Source organism: Durio zibethinus, chromosome 28 (genome assembly GCF_047325235.1).
Source record: "Durio zibethinus cultivar Kanyao isolate XHJ-2024 chromosome 28, ASM4732523v1, whole genome shotgun sequence".
Taxonomy (NCBI): domain Eukaryota; kingdom Viridiplantae; phylum Streptophyta; class Magnoliopsida; order Malvales; family Malvaceae; genus Durio; species Durio zibethinus.
In genome coordinates, this window is record NC_143189.1 from 10,822,345 (window position 1) to 10,844,486 (window position 22,142).

At 29.6% G+C, this 22,142-nt stretch overlaps 3 pseudogenes across 1 annotated transcript; all 3 read right to left on the bottom strand.

Annotated features, from left to right (window-relative positions):
• On the bottom strand, nt 1-3,306 carry LOC149510741 (disease resistance protein SUMM2 pseudogene; annotated as a pseudogene).
• Nucleotides 3,307-7,953: 4,647 nt separating this feature from the next.
• On the bottom strand, nt 7,954-12,708 carry LOC149510742 (uncharacterized; annotated as a pseudogene). Its single transcript, XR_016335055.1, has 8 exons — nt 12,592-12,708; nt 10,259-10,289; nt 9,752-9,831; nt 9,309-9,368; nt 8,926-9,166; nt 8,795-8,857; nt 8,428-8,496; nt 7,954-8,176 (listed from the first exon to the last, which is right to left on the bottom strand). The product of XR_016335055.1 is annotated as an uncharacterized LOC149510742 (transcript).
• Nucleotides 12,709-15,169: 2,461 nt separating this feature from the next.
• Nucleotides 15,170-21,896, bottom strand: LOC149510743 (uncharacterized; annotated as a pseudogene).
• Nucleotides 21,897-22,142: the final 246 nt, after the last annotated feature.

The following is a 22,142-nucleotide window of genomic DNA, read 5'->3' on the forward strand; positions in this document are numbered from 1 at the left end:
GCTAAAATTATTTACTCAGCATTAAAATGCAGCCTATATTTAAATCCATATAAGTAAAAGATTCACCATTAACTTAGTCGATTTAATGAACATCATACAAATGAGAAGATTATCCACGATTTTAGAACACACCGCAACAGCTTCAAACACAACAATTATAACAGAGACTAAAGGTAAAAGTAATATGTTTACTTTGCACTTTCAGTCAAAAGACGTAAAGTAGGGAAGAAAATCGTTTAGAGCTCATTCATCCTCCCATTGAAGCTGTTTCCACCATTCTGCCTCACCGTCAATGCTGATTTCCTTTGCACTGTTGGAGTTGAGTGGAAGTCTTTTCAGCTTTGGGCATCGACGAACCAAAATTTCTTTCAAACATGAGAAGGGAAGTGTATCCCAGTAAATGCTCTTCAACTCTCGCAAAACCTGTAACTCAAGAGACTCGAGTTTTCCAAATAGGCTTAAAGTTTCTACTAGCTCAGCCACTTGACTCAGTTTTCTCTCATTGATTATTTCTTCCATATTATTGCAGAACGTCACACAAAGATCCCTCAGGCTTGGAGCGAGAATTAGCCATGTTATGTCCTTCAATTGTGAACATTGGGTTATAAATACATAGCGAAGGCTTTGGAAGCAATGTTTGCTTGCAATCACAGAGGTTTTAATGTGACTCTGTGCTTTTATCATTCTGCCTTCCCCTTCCCACTCCATCTCCACTTCTTCCAAACTTTCACAGCTCCTAAGGTCTAGATGTTCTAGACTCTTCATATTCGCTAAAGATAAAATATTCAATCTCTTCAAGTCCTTTAACAATTTAAGCTGAATATTTAAAGTGCAGCTGCATAACCTTTCAGTACTCAAAAGTCTATCGAGACCCAAAGCACTTGTTATAGGGACAGTCAACACATTCAAATGGTTCAAGCACTTCAATTCTTCCACCAAACATTCACTATTATCTTCCTCTTCCTGGCCCAAAGAATAATCATAGCCACACATTCTCAATACTAGCAGCTTTAAAAAAGCAGATATCAACTGTCTTGGAATTCTTATGCCAGAAGAACCACAAATTCCAAGTTCAGGCATTTAAGCTTTTCTAAAGCCTTCAATTCAATTGGTAGCTGTCTTATCCCTGTACAGGAGAGATCGAGACATTCCAGAGACACCAATTTCGAAATTCCCACTGGCAATTCTTCTATACCTCTATTGCCTGACAAGTTTAGAACTTTTAAGCCACACATAAATTGGAAGAAGTCATTATTGATCACCTCCAACTGATTATCGTTAAGAAACAAAGTTTGGAGATCAGGACAGTTAGGTGCTTCTGCTAGATTTTCTATCCTGTTCTTCATCAATGACATCCTGCGTATGCTTCCCCAATTCTGAACTTCTGGTAACTCAGTTAATTGATAACCTGCCTCCAAAAAAAAGCTCCACTTTTCTTCTTCACACTTACATGCTATCCACAAACTCATGTCACGAATCACATCATGCATCTTTATGCTAAATTCATGTATTTCTTCCAATAAACATGCATGAAGAAGAGAACCAATCATTTGGTGGCCTTGGTTTCGAGCTAGACTTGTATTCCCATGTCCATCCAAAAACCCCTCTCCTATCCAGAAATCTATAAGCCTATCTTTATCAATTGGGTAGTCCTCTGAGAACAAACTACAGTACAAGAGGCAAGTTCGAAACATGTCATGGGCAAGAGAATCAAAACTGAATTTTAGAAGTGGATATACCTCTTCACCCATGTCTGGAAAAACAGAGGCAGATGATCTCCGACACACTTCAATTGCGTCTTTCCAGTCTTCAACTTTGTTCTTACAAGCCATGGCACGAGCAATGGTGACAAGTGCGAGAGGTAGGCCTCCACATTCTTTGGCCAATTCATGAGCCAACTCACGAATACATGGATTACTATCAAGTGTTTCTTCACCAACTTTTTCTTGAAATAATTCCCAAGCTTTTTCTTCAGGCAAACACCGCACTTCAATCTTCTTTTGAGCTTCCATTTGACCACAAACCTTGATAGAACGAGTTGTAAAAACTAGTTTGGAACCATTTTTTTGAGTTGGGAGAGGTATCCCAACCTTAGATAGATCAACTCGCTCCCATATATCATCTAACAATATGACAAATTTCTTTTCCTTTAAAACCCTGAAGATGTTTAGAGCTTTTTCTTCTGGCGTTTTGCCCTGCCATGCTCCATCAGCTATTCCCACCCTTTTAGCAATGTCATATTGGACCTTTTCGATATAAAACCCTTTAGATACTACAATCCAAATAACTACATCAAATCGATTTGGGGGTTCACAGAACTTCTTGTTGATTTTGTTCAGGAGGGTTGTCTTGCCAACCCCTCCCATGCCATACAGGCCAACAATTCCCACTTGTTCAGCTTCAAGGAAGCTCCAAGCCTTATCGAATGTGGATTCCAAACCAACAGTATGCTCAGTAGGTCGTTCAGTTACTAGAGGTGTTGGTTCCTCCTCAGCCACCTTGTCAAAAACTCCCTTGCTCTCATGATCTTCAACATCTCGGAGCATTTTGGTAATTTGCTTCCCAAACTTCAGGTCGGACTTGGGACTCATAGAAAAACAACCTCCTACACATAATTTCTTAATTTCCTGAGGACTTTGCTCAATCAACAAATTAGCTCCATTAATCAAAGTTTCTGCCCTCGAAAGCCAGCCTTGAACTTGGTCTAGCCCCTTCAGCTGTTGTTGATCTTCAGCTATTTTCACTCTTCTGATCACATCATTCCTTAGATCCGTCAATTCTGCTAGTGCAATTTTTAAATCTTCTACGTTTTCTTCAAGCTTGCATACAAACTGTGCTTGTCCGGCAACACAATCACAGCAGCGGGTAATGACAGTGTCGCATGAAGCTGACAACGAGCAGATGTTACCCATAGTTAGGCTTTGGTTTTAAAGGGGGAGTTGAACAATTTCTGGAAAGGAGAAAAATGAACGAAATCAAAGATGCTTTTTGGAATATCAAGCCAAAGGGTGAAAAAATGAAAGAAAGATATGCAGAAGTGCACAGAAGGCAGAGAATATCTCCTGGAAGTTTTTTTTTGTTTGCTAATTCTAACTTAACCAAGGGTGTTGGGAGTAGTTGCTGTGGGATTATTACTATTTGCCACTTTCTACTTGTTTACTCCATTAAAAATATTCTGTTTGCTAACCGATTTAACTGGTAATTATACCACAACCTACAGAGAAAAACACATCAGACAATTTACATGTAATGATATGATTTTTTTTTAAAAAAATTTTTGGTAGGATCAAATAATAATTATGTTAAATTGGTTCTTGTAACAATCATGCATGTATTTTTTCCGAGCAAAAGATACCATATGCTCGTTAGGCAAATGGCTTTTAAAGGGGAAAAACAAAAATCGGACCCATACCATATGCTCGTTAGGCAAAGGGCTTTTAAAGGGGAAAAAGCAACTTCTGAGAAAAGGCCATGTAGCTACGAGATATATAAGACTCTGGAAATTTTCTTTGCTGTTTACTATAAAGCCAAAAATATTCAACAAGAAAAAAGAAAAAAGGAAAAGGAATTTCGTAAAATTTTTTTATAATATCAATAAAATTGTTTGTATATTTTTGGAGTTACCAATATTTTACATCGCATATGCGGAATTGTTGCTTATAAGTTTAAATTGTGAATAAATTCAATATATTCAACTTAAAAAAAAAAACATTTTTGACATGTTCTTTCTTTTTTTCCTACATTTTTCTTGATAATTAATTCCTAAAGCTTCATTGACATATTCACCCTTTTAGATAGCAATAGTGTGTTCTATTAGGCGGCTGGGGTGTATTCTATGTGTAATTTTTATTTTTTTTTATCTAAATGTGGATTTTACATATATTAAAGCGGTGTACAATCCATTATAATAATAATAAATTTCATATTTATAAGTGATAAATGTTATGTAATTTTTTATTAAGATTAGAATAATTATAAAATTATATAAATAAAAATATTATAGATAAAATGTTCTCTATATTTTGATTAACTCTATATAATTTAAAATTATAATTAATTAATTATCAATATAGTCGTAAAGCAGAGGATAAAGAAAACCTTAATTTTGGAAAATTTGTCAACGTCGAGCTTTAACTTTACAATTGCCCTCTTACTTGTAAAAGATTCTTAAACAAAAGGTTGTTTACTCCATTAAAAATATTCCTTTGGCCGACCAATTTAACTGGTAATTAGACCACAACCTACAGAGAGAAACACATTAGACAATTTACACGTAATGATAAGATTATGATATTTATTTTTTTTAGGATCAAATAATAACTATATTAAATTAGTTTCTTGTAACAATCATGCATGTATTTTCTGAGCAAAAGATGCCTTTGGGGCCGGGGTGGCTTTTGGCATCTACCTTTTTGCAGAGGCAGTCGAGAGGAAGTTGCACATCATGCATTATACTTTCACCGACAAATTGGCCAATAATGACTAAAAAAACTTAATTTTGTGGGATAGGTTTTCTGTTGCGTGGAAGAAGCCTTATACTTTCATTAACCAGTGTTTGACATCAACTAATAAATAATTAGCTTAAAAAATTAATAACGTGGGGTCGGCTTTTCTGTTGTGGTCCAATTTGAGGTGCACATCCACGACTAATTAAACTAAATCACTTTCCTCTAAGGACATTGGTTAAAACTTTTTCTTTTCTGAATGAACCTAAGGAAAACTAATTAGACGTAAATTACAATATCTTATACGGAAAAATAGTCAGTCATTTTTAAGAAGATAAATAGTAAGAATAAGCTTTATAAATTTTAACTTTTAAATTTAACTTTTTTTTTTTTTTGCATTTTTCAGTTTATTAATAAAAGTATTATTTGATATAAAATAATTTTAATAATTTTTAATTATTTATTAATATCACAAATATCAAATATATTTTATAAATTTTATTATATGTAATTTTAATTTAATATCTTTAATAATTATTTTATCTTTTCATTATAATCTACCTCACTACTACTGCTGCATTTTCATCAAACATATATTTTATCACTGATTTTAATCTTACCGTTATAGTAATCAAACTTACTGTTAGAGTAACAAATCTCATCTTTACTATTATTTTTAATCTTACCAGAATCAATCTCATCATTCATCTAAATGAACCTTAAGAATGAGCTTTTAAAATCTTTAAGTTTCAAATTAAAGTCTTATTGCAAGTGAATTTAATTTAATTTTGTATTGATTTATTTAATTAACTTGTTGTTTTTATAAATGTATGTGTAATATATGATATATGAAATTATTTCATTACGACAAATTTTTAATTTAAGTACAATCAATAATAAAGATGATTCTAATAAATTCATCAACTACATGAAAATTTTGTTTTGATCAGGTTATTTATGTTTTTAAAATATAAAAGATAATGAGAACAAAACCAATGAATTTACATAGAGTATATCTATATTGTATTGTTATCATGTCAAATATATGTATAAAATAAATAATTGTAGTATCAAATTCGTATTAGCACACAACATAAAACATTTTTTTATAAAGTCTATATATAATTTTTACCAAAATTTTAAATTGTATCGCCTTTATATTTTTTTCATAACATTTTTATTTCGTGTTTAAAATTATCAAATCTACATTTAAGCTTAGCAACAATGTTTTGATTGGTTTGAATATGATTAAGCTCTTGCAAAGAGATACCATCGAAAAACATAGCAGTCAAGCATATAAACATTTCTATTTTCTAAATATGAGAATTAACCCAAATGATTCACTCTCCTTAAATAAGATAAGATCATAAGGTAAAAATATTAATGATATTATATCATGATTAAAATAAAATTTCAGACAAAAAGAAGTTATTCTCATGAATTATGAAAGAAATAAAACCAAATCTAAATTATCTAAAGGTTTGGGAACATGAAGCAATAGTAAAAGTTTGCAAAACCAAGAAATTAAAGCTGAATTAAGTGCATTGGCTATGCATAATTACGTACAATAAAGTAAGTAGATTAATATCATATCGAAAGAATATATATTCAAGGTAATTCATCAAGTTACTAAAAAAAATTCATATGAACTTGAAACAGAATTCTTCTAAATTGAAGAATATAAAGACCTTGTACATTTTAAAATAAATAGTTAAAATAGTAAAGTTATGATTTGAGTTTTTTATTAAAATAATTAGAATTATATGACTTGTATTTTTTAATGATACTTTTTTAAAGAACAAGTTGCATATAAACCTATATAATAAGGTTTGTTATGAAATCCAATTTTAATGCTTTGTGGAAACAAATGAAATTCAAGGAATAGCATTCTCGAAAGAAATTATAAATGATTAATTGTTTTACAATTATGGTTAATAATAATAATAGTAATATATGTGTGTGTGTGTGTGTGTTAATGGTTTAATTTTTTTGTTGCAAACTAATAAATTATAAAAGAAACTTAATAGAAAAAAAAAGTTGATATAATTCTAGACAAACACTGAAGCCGAGTATTGTTTAGAGAATTTACACATATATAAAATGATTATCTTTATATATTTACATAGCAAAAAGAATTAATTACTACAAAAAAAAAAACTTATTGCATTGATGTTAATTCAGCAAAGGAAATGAAATTCACATGTTTATAAAATGATGAATTAGATAAAAGGATGTGTATGGAATAACTTTTTTCAAGATAAAATTATAAAAGCATGTAAATTAGTTAAGTTCTTAATTAAACTTATTAAACTCCTAAAAAAATTAAAATTTGATGAGTTAATTTTGACTTATAATATCATATAATAAATTATACAATTAAATGTATTTATAATAAGTTAAAAAAATCATCATCATTTGACTATATAAAGATGATATATTTAGTACGGATCAAGAATAAGTTAAAAATATAAAATTCTTGTTTAATAATTTTTTACTATGAAAAATAAAGTACTGTAAAAGTAATTCTAAAAATAAAAGTTTATATAAAAATGACAAGTGAAAATTTCCAATTTTACTTTATTAGAAAAATTCTAAAAGAAATTATAATTATACAATGATACAACATTATCTGATAAAAAAATATTGATTGCACAATCAAATATGCAACAGCAAATGAATGTGTGATGTATATTAAGACATACATAAAATGAAACATTACTTTTGTGATAAATAAAAGTTAGTAGATATACGAAACGAAATAAATTGTGTTCAGATATATTATACACATCTAGTAATTGTACTCGTAAAAAAATACATTAAACAATTACATGTAATCACAACATTATGTTTTCTTTTAAAAAAAAATTTATAGGATCAAATAATAATCAAGCCAAAGTTGGTTTTTTGTCACAATCATACACGAAATTTTGTGGGCAAAAGATTCCTTCGGGGCTGGGGACCTTTCGGCACTTTATGTTGGCCCTAGGCAGTAAAGAGGAAGGTGCTCAATAAAGCAATGCATTACCTTTCACTGACACATTTTGGGCATCAATTGGTCAATATTTAATTTTGTGGGGTCGGCTTTTCTGTTGTGTGGAAGAAGCACAAACTTGATCCAATTTGGCGTGCACTTCTAAGCTTGTTAAACCAAGTCACTTCTAGTTTCTTACAACAACATTGTTTAAATCTTATTTTTTAAGAACATAATTAAACGTCAATCGCAATATTTTATGTAAAAAAATGTTCATTTTCTAGCCGATCAAATCTTATCTTAGTACTAAAGAATGAGCTTTTAAAATCTTCAAGTTACAAATTTTAGGCTTGTTGAATGTGAATTATTTATTTAATTAATATTTATTAATGTTTTTCATAAATGATTGTATGTAATATGTGATGCATAAAATTATTCGATTATAATAATAATTTTTAATTATAATTATAACCAATAAAAAAAATTTTTATAACTATTAAATTCATCAATCACATAAAAATTTTATTTTGATTGAGCTATTTTTTTTTTTTTTTTAAATAAGTCCTCCTGTACCACTGGAGGAATGCTAGAGCTAGCTAGAGGCTTGTGGTATTGATTCTATTAAAAGCTTACATCTGTGACAAACTATTAAGCACCATGATGGGATAGCAATCAAATTAACTAAATCATCTACTGGAGCTTCTTTATCCCGGAGAAGAAGGGAGAAGTGCGAAAAGAGCATCACCATGTCCAACGGGATCTGTCATGTAAGCATAACATGTAAGAATAGATGACGAGGTGAGACTAAAATGCACTGAAAAGTGACAACACGTTCGACTGGTTAAAGAATGATCAGAATTAGAAACAAAACCCAGATTCATTGATCATATAAACATAAGCATGCATGAAAAGTAAGTAGCAAGACACGTAGGGTGAAATCAACCCCTCATTTCCATCAGTCAACATACAAAAGTAAACACATGGTAATTCCCATCAAGTCAAGATTTAAACCTCGGTTGGAATTTCACCACCTAGTTGTTCAATGTAGCAAAGCACCTGGCCCTTCTTCACTATTTGCCCCTGTTGCAGAAACAAACTCAGAATTTCTCAATAGAACCTCTAACATATGGAAACGAAAGCAACACTTGAGAGTACAAGTGAACCAATGATGGCTTCCAAATCAATGGTTTCATTTATGTTTTGTCTCTTAAAGACAACACGTTGGAAAATAAAAGGATGAAAAACAGTAAAACCATTTTGAATGCTATGGCCAAATGAGAAAAAACATTATCTCTTTCTGCTAATGTGATCAAAGCAATCTATTGTTTGGGCCCCTAAAATAAACAAATACTCTTACCAAAATCCATTGAAGTATTACCTCTTTACACGATGGTGGAGCACGCTTCCCCTTTATGGTTCGTGATCTCCTGAAGAAACCTACCTTCACAATTTATCATCTTACTTCTATGAGTTCAAAGCAAGTGAAGAATTTAAATTTCATATTCTCACCTTCGGAGACTGAAGTATCACCAAGGCTTCATCTGCAGCTTTATCAAGTAAGGATTGGATTGTCCCTGAAGAAGATAGGGGTTTGGTGACAGCTAAAGAAGGTCAAGAAAAGCCCCGTTTGAGTCAGGTGGTTCAACAGTTCTATTGGTGCTGACGCTGACAGGAGGAGGATTTGGGATCGCAGGTGGATGTTCACTTTTTCCCGCCAAGTCCCTCACTATGTATATCCGAATCCACCAAGCTAACAAATGGAGACAGAACAGAAAGCCACTCAAAACCACAATATCTGTAATTGTTTTGGATACGAAACAGAAACAATTCAAGTAGAAAAGCCATTAACATTATCAAGCTATTTGCGAAACAAGAAATTAAAACCTGCTTACTTTTAGTTCAAACTCTGCAATTGAAGTTGTATTTCATATATCTCTGACCAGAGATTCCACCTGCAGTTAGAAATTGTAAACTGCAAACTTCTAAAATATAAGCAAGGTAAGATTTTTCATTCATTTTTGAAAGAAGTCCCTAAGCAGGCAATATTCACATATTTATTCCCAATTTCTAACGTTTGAGTACATTAAAAAAAAAAAAAAGAAGAAATCAATTACTTCATTTTCTCCAAATCCCACATATTGTTTCTTCACAGCGGCTTAAAACAGAGTTGAAACTTGAAACAGCTAAGCATAGTTCACTAATTACCCAGTAAACTTAAACGGTCTACTAGATAAAATATTTTTAATTTAAAGGTGAAAAAAAGAATGGCAATAATGATGTGGCATAACATACATGCTTGCATTAATGATTTACAAAAAAACAATTATGAACTCACCCCAGATGAATTTGGAATAAGCTGGCTGGTCAAACCAGACATTTTAGTCTCTTCAGAATCATCTGCTAAATTTGTAGTAGCTGCAAGTCAGTAACCAAAATGATGCAGACATTACAACAAATCATGTAGTTTAGAAAACTTAAAAAGCAAAAAACAGAGATGATGGCAAAACTTCAAAATATTCAAATTTACACACTTTAATCAGTGAGGTACTTCATTTCTATTTTGACAGTGGTTAATCTGAGATAAGACGGTAAAAAAAGTGACAAATGACCAGAAACAATCGGGTACAAGATTTTTTTTCCCAATGAGTAGCATGTACATCAACCTTAAATGCAATAGGATTGAGCAGTTGAGACACAAATATCTGGATATTTCACGAACAAGATATTTCATGAAATTATTACAGATCCAAACAAGCTTCAATAGTTACAGCAGTTCTTTTCTTTTCCTCCTTACCTCACCCTGTATTTTTTTTTTTCGTTCTTTTTTCTCTGAAAGCCTTACAGCATACTGACAGATTAGAGACTTTTGTAACCTGTATAATGAAGTGAGAATGACTTTAAATTGCAGAAACATTATAGACTATCCCTATTTCGACAAATTTGAGTGGACAGTAGAACCAGAAAGAGAGATGAATTGAATATTATCAACTTGCACCGTAGGCACTGTCATTGAATCACATTACTCACCTCCAAAATAAATAAACTAAAAACTACTTCTCTATTCATTTGTTATACACGTGCACAACTACTGTGCATAAATAGACGTATACAGGAGTTATGTGCCAAAAACTTACCAAAGACTTTAAGGAAAGATTAGTCTGTAAAGCAATTCAAGGCTAAAATTTTACTAAATCTGAAACAAGCAGAAGAACATAGAATATATGTCTTCATGAGACTGCTACAATGTGAAATGTATTTCTTCAAGAATCAGAACTATTATTGAGAGCACAAAAGTTCATTGTGTCAACTCTTTATATCGACACACCTTACAGCACAATTTTATTTTTTAATACACTAATTTAATAAAAATACTTCATTTATATATAATTAAAATGTTATTTATATTTAAAAATGATATTTTTATAAAAATTATACTAAATTAAAATTATTAAATTAATTTCGGTCAAGTCAAGTCAAATGCATACTGAATGCATATAGTTAGGATCGAAGTCAAATATAAAAAAAAAATCTGATGTCAGGTCAGAGAAAAATTGGATAGAATTATTAAAGAGTCAAGTTGATCAAAGGATGAATTTTAACTCATCCCAACTATATCCGTTATCATATTTAAATGGAGGTGTTTATGTGACACCTCAATTTGGCTTTCTTTTATTTTTCATTTTTGCCCTTTCACTTTTTTTTAGATTTTATTTATTTCTAGATAAATTTTATCAAAAAAGGGTCACTAGTTATATGAATGACAAAATAATCAGTATCTAACAAATTCTAACTTGACTTCATCCAATGGGGGAGATTTTTTCTTTTCAAAATTGGGATCAAGTTGGGCTAGGATGGTTTTCTATTTTTTAAATTAGGATCAAATCAGAGGCAAGTTCAAGGTGCTTCATGACGATCTCTTCAAGATATATAAAAAGTACATATTCTATTATTTATTTAATTTTATATTTGTATATGTATTATATTAATATAATTATTATTTAATAACTTAATTAAATAAAAACACTATATTTGTATATAATTTAAATACAATTTATATTAAAAATAATATTTTAATAAAGATTGTACTAAATTAAATTTATTGAATTTATCTCCGATTAAATTAAATCAGATGTGATTATACATATATGTGCTTAGTTGAGATTTGATATAAAAATAGTAACCCGATGTTGGGTCTAAATTGGATTCAGATTGAATAATTAAAAAGTTGGGTCAGAGCCAATGCTAGAAAATCTGCCTTTACCCGACTTCTTGTCATCCTAAGTGAATGTATCCACGTTACATCTCAATTTAGCTCTCTTTTCCTTTTTTTTTTCTTAGGCCATTTTCTTTTATTTTGTTTTTTAAATTGTCTATTTTATTTTTTCTTAATTATGTTTGAAAAGATAAATTTAAAAAAATGAATTTTGATTTTATTTGTTACATAAGATGTCAAAATAAAAAGCACATATTATGCATAAATTAATTGATAAATTTTTGCTAATCATTACATTTATTAAAAATATTATAAATGAAACTATACTCATTCATTTATTAAATTTATCTTGAACATTGTTTATTACAAATAAAAAAAAATTGAACCAACGATAAAGTGCAAGACTATTTCTAGTTCATGTTAAAGAAACAAAAGTTCATTTATTTACCCTGATATCATTCCCTATTGCTATGGACCATCATTGCAAGCATTAAAAAAGAAAATTAGTGAGAAAGATTCAAACAGAATAAAAATTTCATACACTTAGTTATATATTGTCGCCCTGAAGTTTGGTTTGCCTGATCCCTCATTATAAATCTTTTTGTAGTTTTTCACTCCCTTATCATAATTTTTGGTTCCTTTTAACTATTTAAGTGGAAGTTTTACCATAGTGAAAATAAAATTAAATTAGCCTAACAAAAATAAGAGAAGTTGAGAAAGCTATATTTCCTCATAACAGCTGCCAAAGTGTGTTTGCCACAAAAATTAACAGATTGTATCAATATATATTAACTTAATATAAACTATTGACTTCTGAAATATATGAAGGAAGCCATTAAATTTCAACAATTTCAGAATCTAACTATTAAAAAATCATAGAAAAAAATTATTTCCCTTACCTTTTCTTCTTCTTTGTTCTTTTGTTTTAATTCCCTTCAACATCGATCGGTGAGATAGCTTACCTCCATCATCCAGCTTGGGTGAGTGGAGTTCAATTTGGTGACAGTCAAATGACCTTTCCCTTTCTCGTCTCTTCTTCCTCTTTCATTTTCCAATTCTTTCTCTAAAGGAAAGGCCATGGCTTGACCTCCCTTCCAACTTTCTCTTTTTTTTTTTCCTTTGTTTTCCCCCTTCAGCTCCCTCCAGAGAATCTCTTCTAGCTTTATCTTCATTGTTTCTCGTCTCATCCAAGAGCTTTTCAAGCTTCTCTCTTCCTTTGGGGCTTTCTAATACACCACAAAATTTTTTTTATACACCCTCAAAATTTTCTTTCAAAAATACCCATATAACAAATACAAATTTTAAACTTTAATAAATAATAAAAATAACCTCAATAACTTATACATCCCAAAATCAACTTTGTACATCTTGGAAATTCCGAGAATTATATTACTTTCTCAAAAATGGATTTTTGAGAATCTTGTATTCTTATAAATCCGTTTCCAAAAATACATAATTTTTTGTTTAAATATATATTTAATTATAAACTCTTGAAAACATTTAATTTTAATTTAAATAAAATAAATACATTTAATCTTAAAATAAATAATACTAAAATAAATCAATCTCTTTATCAATGTCTGACATGAAAAATCAGATGTGCTGGAATCTCTAAACGTCTCTAATGATTTCTCTGAGGCATGACTCAACTCTAGCAATAAAGACCTCTAATCTTTAGGCCACTGACAATGTCATCAGCACATTGACAAATCCAACAATAAAAACTAGTGGTTGGAAGAGTAGAGTTCTTTACTACCATATTTATCGGTCTGCTGATGACATGGTCAATGTTCTATAGGGTCTTCAATCTCGAACTAGCATGCATGCACACACATGAGTCATTGATGTGCCCATTCTTATGTGATCATATGTATGAATAGAAGAGACATGTTAGTTCTTAAGCATGCATAGGCATAAAAGTGTTGTTGTCTAGAGACCAGAAAACCAAGAACACCCTTTGGCCCATGCAAAACCAGAAAACCAAAAAATGGTTTTCTTGTTGTTCTAGAGTATTAAGAGAAATAACAAGTTTATGCCATGTATGTTGAGAATATCGATTTTAGTTTCAATCATACACAAGTAAATGGGTTTATAAGATAATGATTTAAGGTTTTCAGTGATTAAAGTGAATTCAAGCTTCTAAGAAATAGATATCCAAGAATACCTAAAGATTCTTGAATATTCATTTTTGAGAATACTCAAAACTTCTCGAAAATGGATATCTAACAAGCTTTCAATGCTTTTTATAAATGAATACCTGAAAACCTTTGAGGCTTCTCAAAAATAGATATCCGAGAATCCTTAAAGCTTCTCAGATGTCCATTTTTGAAAAGCTTCAAAGTTTCTCGAACATTTATTTTCGAGAAACTCGATTTCAAAAAATAAAAAGAGAAGAAAAAAAGAAAAGGTAGTAATGGAAAATAGAAAGTGAGAGGTGGGGTGTATTTAGTTAAATAGAAAATTGAGTTTTGAATTTGGGTATATTTAGAAGTGGGGTGTATAGAGTAATAAATAGGCTGTAAATAGAATTCCCCTCTTCCTTTTACCTTATTATAAATATTATAAAGTCTTTTTTAACCCTACAATTATTTTAAATGTCAAATTTGAGTTGGCTTTAAGGGACAATTTTTATTTATTGTTGTTTCTCATCTCATCCAGAAGCTTTTCAAGCTTCTCTCTTTCTTTTACTTCTTTATAAATATTATAAAGACACTTTTAACATTAAAGTCATTTTAAATGTCACATATAATTTGGCTCTAAATTAGAATAGTGGGGACAATTTTTTTTTATAGATAAAAAATTTCTAGGTAAATTATATAAATTGGAATTTCTAGTATCTTATGCTCATATAAATTACAATGCCTTTAGTATACTAATTTTTGGCACTTATTTGATATATGTATAATTTTTATATCTAAATTGAATTTAATAAATAATTTTCCAGCAAAAATGAAGGAAAATGAATGTAGACATCAAATTTATCTAGATTTTAATTGAGTCTTGGTTTAAAATTTGTCGGGTATATTAGGTTCTCAGGGCGAGGCCTGAATTCAATTCAATTAGGCCTAAAGTTTGATTTTAATTGGGTCTTAAGCCTATTTCATTCTTTAGGCCCAACCTATTTTTTATTTTATTTTATTTTTAGTTTATTTTATTTTTTTGTTAAATTAAACAAAATACCAAAAAAAAAGAAACAACTAGAAGAATACAAGAAAAGGAAAAAACAAAGGAGGCAAAGGGTGCTTGGTGCCATGCATAGCACCACTAGCACCATCAAACCTTGCTAGGCCTTGTGCCACCCGTTTAAGTATAGGGCCAAGACTGGACAAAATAAAAAAAAAAAGAGTAAAGAAGAGGCTGGTGCTTGGAGTGCCATATACTACACACCTATTTGCGAAGCCCTGTGCCACTTACTAGGCATAGGGTATAGCTGGAGCTCCATAAATAGAGCTCTGTGGTTGACCTCTGAAAAAAAGAAGAGAAGATCTTACCAAAAAAAAAGCATTTTGCAAAAAAAACAAAAAAAAGTCAAACAAAAACTTAGTCCCTTAGGAATAGGGAACCCAATGTCAAGAGTCCCTACAAAAAGAGAAAACAAAATCAGTCTCAAAAAACAAAAAACAAACAAGTCAGAATACCGTAAAAAAGAGTTTGGCCGAAACTTTGAAGGTCGATTCAGGTTGTTTGGGACCTTTTTTGGTGAAAAGGAGGTTGGATCTATGCTTAGGAAGGCAAGGGAAATTTTTTGAAAGCTTTTTGGATTTTTCAACAACTGGTCAACGACCATCTATGACAGTTGACATGACAAACGATGAATGACAAATTTGGATAGAGAGAGGGGATCTGAGAGAGAAAGAGGTAGAGAGAGAAAGAAAAGAGAAAATTGAGCTAAAAATATTTGAGGTTTTCATTTAAAGTTGAAAGCCAAAATGACGTCGTTTCAATTAAAAGACCAAAATGATATCATTTTAAGCCTAGGATCCACACGTCAACCCATTGACCCGACCCAAGGTCTATGCACCCGACTCAACAACTCATCTTCGAATTGACTTTTTTTGGTCTAGCTGAACTAACTTAGAATGAAGCAGACCGGCATTGAATCATCGAACCAACCAGATCGAGCAGTCGAATCGATCAGACCCGTATTGACCCAACAGTTGACCATTCTGATTCAAGTAAAAAAAAATTTTTTGAATTCTTTTTGAATTTTTTTATATATTATTCTAATAGCATTTATGCATATTAAAATATTTATATTTGTTAGAATAATTTTTTGTTGTGATAAATAATTCATTAGTAAAAAAAAATAAATGATGAAATATTTAGTTAAAATTTTTATAATTTTGTTAATTTTAAAATAAACTTTAAAAAATAAAAATAAACTTTATAATAATAATAATAATATAAAGTAATAAAAAATGTAAGAAAAGGAAATTTTTATATGATAATGAGATTCAAAGGTATTCCAAGTAGTGATACCTACGAAATCTCTAAGTGAGAAGATTTTTTTTAAATACTACCAATATATTGAAATATTTATAAAAATTTTTCAATACAATAAAAATTTTCTTTTTTTGTTATAAAATAGTAAATAAAAATTAACTAATAAATTAAGAATAAAGTGTTAAAAAATGAGAAAAAACAAAATTTTATTGATGATAGGATTCTAAATGTATTCCGAGTAAATATGCTTTAAGAAATCCCTAGGTGAGAAGATTTTTTTTAAATATTACCAATGTATTGAAATATTTATAAACAATCTTCAATATAATAAAAATTCCTCTTTTCTTCAAAAACTTAAATGATAATTAAAAAAATAATAATAATCAATAAAATTTCCAAAAAGTAAAATAAAATGTATGCATTAACATGTTAGCATTTACATTACATGCATGACATAATTTTTTTACGAAAAGTAAATCTAAGCCTTTGAGGATGAGATTCTAAAGTATTCCAAGAAACGATGCTTAAGAAATCTTTAAATAAGAAAGAGTTCTTTCAATGTTACCAACATACTGAAATATTTTAAGAATTATTTCAATAAAAAAGTTATAACTTATTTTTCCCAAATAAAATTTGAATAATAAATTTTTAATAAAAAAAAGAGAAAACTCAAATTCCAATAAATGAAAATTCAAGGTGTTAGCTTTTTAGGTGAAATTATTTTTTTAAACCCTGAAAATAAGACTATTTTTATCAAAATTAATGGATAACGCGTAGTTAATTGGTACCATTTTTAAACAGTGCTGGGGGTTGCTAATCCTTCCCCACACGTTGCTGACTCCCGGACCTAAACTATTTCGTAGACCCTAAAATTTATATTTTTAATAAATTTTAATTAAATTTAAAATTTCATTAAATAGATATGTTTTAATAGGTGACCAATTACATCTAACTAAAAAAAATTGATGGCAACTCTATTTTCTATTTTTTATTTTCGTCTCCAAATTCGTCAAACGACCTTAAAACCGTTACGAAAATGAACAAAAAAAAGTGAGAAGACAACAAAAAAAAATGTTGGGTTTTCTTTTTTATATTTGACATGAGGAAGGAAAAATAAACAAAAAATAAAAATAAAATAGTAAATAAAATGATTATTATGTTTTTTTTTCACTTACTTTTTGAAAGATTGAATTTAGAAAGACAAAATCTATAAATGAATCCAATCATTTTTTTCCTTTAATCTAAGAAAAAAATTAAAAATTTTTTTTCCTTTCTTTTTTTCATCCCACCAAACACAACGTAGAGTCATGACAAATTGAGAGTACACATAAATGTTATTTTTATAAACTATGAGTAATTCAATTCCCATCACCCTAATTTGAATGTCCAATTATATAAAATATTTATCACAATTTGTTCTTCAATTTGATTGAAAGGCTGAATACTAGCTCTCCACTTAAATTTGATGCGTACACAATTTTCATATTTGACTTTTGGGTCCTTCGGCTTGTCCATCTATCATGGTAACAATTCTTGTGAATAGCAATAATGGATCTTAAAAGTAATAAAGCAAAAAAAAAACTTGCCAATTAAACTTTGATTCAATGGCACGAATATTTTAAATTTTGAGATTTTAAATTGAATTTTATTATATGAATTTGTTTTAGTTTCATATTAAATTTATTTAATTATATTTTAATTTGGTCTATAATTTATATATATATGAATATAATATTTATTATGATTGTGATTTTTTTTATAATTGTAATTTTATAAAAAATATAGTCAATTACTAGTAATTATAATAGTTAATTATTATTAACTAGATATATCCAAATTCAATGACAACTCTAAAAATCCTCCTATTGCATTTCCTTTTAAAAAATTTTAACTTTTTCATTTTCACTTAATAACAATTTTTTTAAAATGTGTCCTCACATTTTATCTAGAAAGAGCAAGATATCTATCTATTATTAAAAAGGATTTAAATTCTTTTTTAAATAAAAAAGTTCACCAAAAATAAATTTCACATCAATAGATCAGGTTCTTTCACATAAAAGAATTATATATAGTTTTACATATCAAATTATATAATTATTTTTAACTATGATAATTAATAGATTTGAATTTAACTCATAACATTTGTAATTTTTTTTAGATTATGATTTTTTTATTAAATAATTATATAAAATATTCTTTTTTTATCCTTTTTTTTCAGAGTAATCATGTTCGAATATTAGTTGGTGGGGAGGAAAAACCTAATTAGAAACACTAAAATAGCTCAGTGTATGCATGGCCCTCTCGTTTATTAATTTGTTTATGATGATGCAATTGACAAGAAGATGGATCAATTATAAATTGATGAGGAACCCTGGTAACTATAGATTTGCGGCTTAGGTAATTAATTTACTAATTGTATTCCCATGTTTAGTGTGAGAACATGGGGACAGTGGAGAAGAAGCTGAAAGGAAATGGATTTGGAATACGTGCGGGCAATTGTGGAAGAAGGCGGGATCTATGTTCAACAACTGTTCTTCCATGACCCAAATGGGTTCATGATTGAGATATGCAACTGTGATAACCTACCTACCAGTGATCCCACTGGCAGGTGAGATGGCTCGATCATGCTCCAGAGTGAATGCGCAACTGCTGCAGTGTCAGTAGATACAGCAAGTGGTTCAGCAGTAAGAGCAGCTCCAGGAGCAGAGCTGAGTCATTTGATTTAGGTGCATGTTAATAAAAATCATGAAAAAAAAGGCACCCTATCTGCTTTGTTTTTTTCATGTTCTTGTCTAACTATTGTATGGACAAGTCCTTATTTTTCTTCACTTGGTTTAGTAGTTTGTTCAATATTATTTATTTTGTAATTAATAAAGACAAGGCCTAGATGTGATCCCAAGGGAATTGATCATTTTATGAGCTTATTTTAATTAATTAAAAATGGACTATTCTCTAAAGTTTTTCTAGTACTTAAAATTATATAAGGCCCCCTTCTCTTGTTGTGAATGATTTGGGGTTTCAAAATCTACTAATTTAATGCACAAGTTGGAACTAGTTTTGATTGATATACAGTCTGAAATGCCATTCACATGAAAGAGTTTGTTGGAAATCATGTTATGAGCACATAGTCTTATCCTAATTTATTTATCATAGAACGAAAAATAAAAATTTCATAAAAAATCAGAATTTGAATAGGATTTTTCTATCTATCCTTTCATAAATTTCAAAAAATATTAGGATATATAGCTATCATTCACACCTCATTTACGTAGTTAGATTTGTTTCAATTTTAGGGTTATGGTCTATCACTAGGTTACCTTTACAACAGGTCATGTTATAATGTCAATCTAATTTCCAAATTGGACAAATTCATCTCGTATTAATTAGATTCAAGTTTCTATCCGGAATTACAATTTCATCTACAATCTATCATACAAATGTAATGCTGAAAAATCAAATGAATAACCGATAAAGAATCGAAAATTATGATTGCACCTGTCCAATGGAAGTTCATTTTGGAGGCAGAGGAGAGTTAAGAAAACAAAAAATAAAAAAATAAAAGATTGCAGAGAGTTGAGTAGTTTTATATATGTTTATGTATCTTAGAGATATTTAAGCGTAGTTGATAGGATTCTGAAGCCCACAAAATCTAAATCCCAACCAATCTTGAGTCCTGGATTGGGACGGAAGTTGGCAAAAAGGTTCCCTCCAAAGCTGAAACCTGCAATTTCTTCCTCTTTTAAGACATTGCCATGCTCTTAAAATTGATCATTGATTTGGCATTCATTTTGGCTTTGGATTTACGTTTCATCCCTTCTGTATCTCTCATTTCATACTATTACTATTTCTTAACAACAAAGATGCTTTAGTTAAACATAATCTCTATTGGTGATCATAATTTCATCTTTTTTAATATTATAAAATAATTATTTTACCTTTAAATAAATTAGCCATTCCTTCATAGGTCTTAGAATTGGTAAAGGTTTCTTGTCTTGCCTCTGCCTGTTTGTGGCTATTTGGAGGCAACCAGATGAACGAAAGAGAGTTCTTGGTTGAGTTGATTCTTCGATTTTTTGTTCATGAATAAGCGATCCAAAGAAAATTTGAAATTAAAATGAGAGAAACTGCTTGTCTCAACCCAAAATTCTCAACCTACACAAGGCCATATTCATTCGTCTTGTTTGGATGCTAGGACTTGTCTCCCCCTTTCCGAAATGCGATCTTGTATTTTACTTTTTTCGATTGGCTGCTGATTTCTATGCTTTTTATTGGAATTTTCTTGTCTTCTTGCAACACTGTGTTTCATCATTTATGAATTTGAAAATGAAATTTCTCTCTTGGTGATGTATGGAAAATAGATGGAAAATGGGTCCCGTGTGTTTTCTATATGCAGGAAGCAGATAATTGCTAAAAATACAATTAAAATGTTAACAATAAAAGTTAAAAATATATTAAAAGAATTTTTAAATAGATTATAATTTATCATCTGTCTAATATTATAAAATGATCATTTTATCATTTTTAATATTATAGAATGATCATTTTACCCTTTAATGAAAATAAAATAACTTAAAATGTTAATAATAAAAGTTTAAAAATATATTAAAAGAATTTTCAAAGAAGATATATTTTGACACATTAATCAAAATAAAATAATTTAAAATATAATTAACAAAGAAATTAAAAATATATTAAAAGATTCCCAAAAAGTTATATTTAGACATCTTTCCAACATTATAAAATGACTATTTACCTTTCTCAAAATTATAAAATGATTAATTTACCTTATTTAACATTCTAGAATAACTATTTTATTTTTTAATGAAAATAAAATAACTTAAAATATAAATAATTTAAAAAATAAAAATTATAAAATTAGAAAAAAAATAGATCTATAAATTTTTTGTATATTAAAAATTTATATATGAATTCAACAATTTAAAAGAGCACCAAACGATGCATTTAATAAAAAAAAAAATTCTTATCCTTCTAGAAAATGCAGGGGTTAATACTAGTAACTGAAATTAAGGACCCGTTTGATTCCATCACATCGAAGCAATGGAATGCAATGGGATTTTGACCTCCAATGCACCGTGGTTCGTGAGATGCATTTAGATAGCGATGATGCAGTTGGGAGCTTCTGCACTGCTTTTTAGATTTTTATTTAAAGGAAAGGATCCGGTAATTTACTAATCTCTACGGCAGTCAAATGCTTTAATGTATTCGGTTTAATGTAAAATTAAAAAAGAAAAGGATTTTCAATTATAAAATAACTGCTTTTAAAGTAGGGATATTCTTCTTATTGCAAGATTCTCAGATGTGGAAAACAGAGATGGAGATTACAGGGGAAAAACAGACGAGCATTCACCATGAAAATATAGTACAAATTATACAAAAAAAAAAGCTTTATTAATTTAATTATATAATATATGAAGGATTGTTCTTTTACATATTTTCAACCTTCCATATCATCTGTATACATTCATCCATAATTGATAAAATACAAGCTAAAAAAACAGATTAATGAGGCAATTGGAAGAAGCTAGCACAGAATACCAGTGCAAACTCTTAAAGATAAAAGAAAGGGCAATCGATCGGAGTCCTCTAGCCAAAATTTTCTCGTAATTCTCAATGGATTCCAGCCTCTGGAGCAAAAGTTGGTGCCTGAATTTCTGGATGAATGCCTCAGCACTTTCGTTTATGTCGACAATGGCTTTTTCCCTCTGACATTGGACCTCATGGCTCTAGGATCTTTGAAGTTATGGACATTTGGTTCTGGAATTTTGGAGTTGTGGCATGAATGAGGCATGGAGCTGTTCTTCATTTTAATTGCAAGATAGCTTTGTCTAATTCTTTCTTCCTTGCACAACTCTCTTTGTTGATAAGATGATGGTTTGGTTTCCCATATTTATAGCTAAGAAGTCAAATAAAAAATGGGTTATTTTAATAGGCTGTGATTCCATTTCACATTTTTTATGTAGGAGCACGCCTTGCTAGAATTTTCAAGTAAAAGATACCAACAAGTTCAAGTTATAGATGGAAAACATCGTGGGAGGACATGCAATGGTGC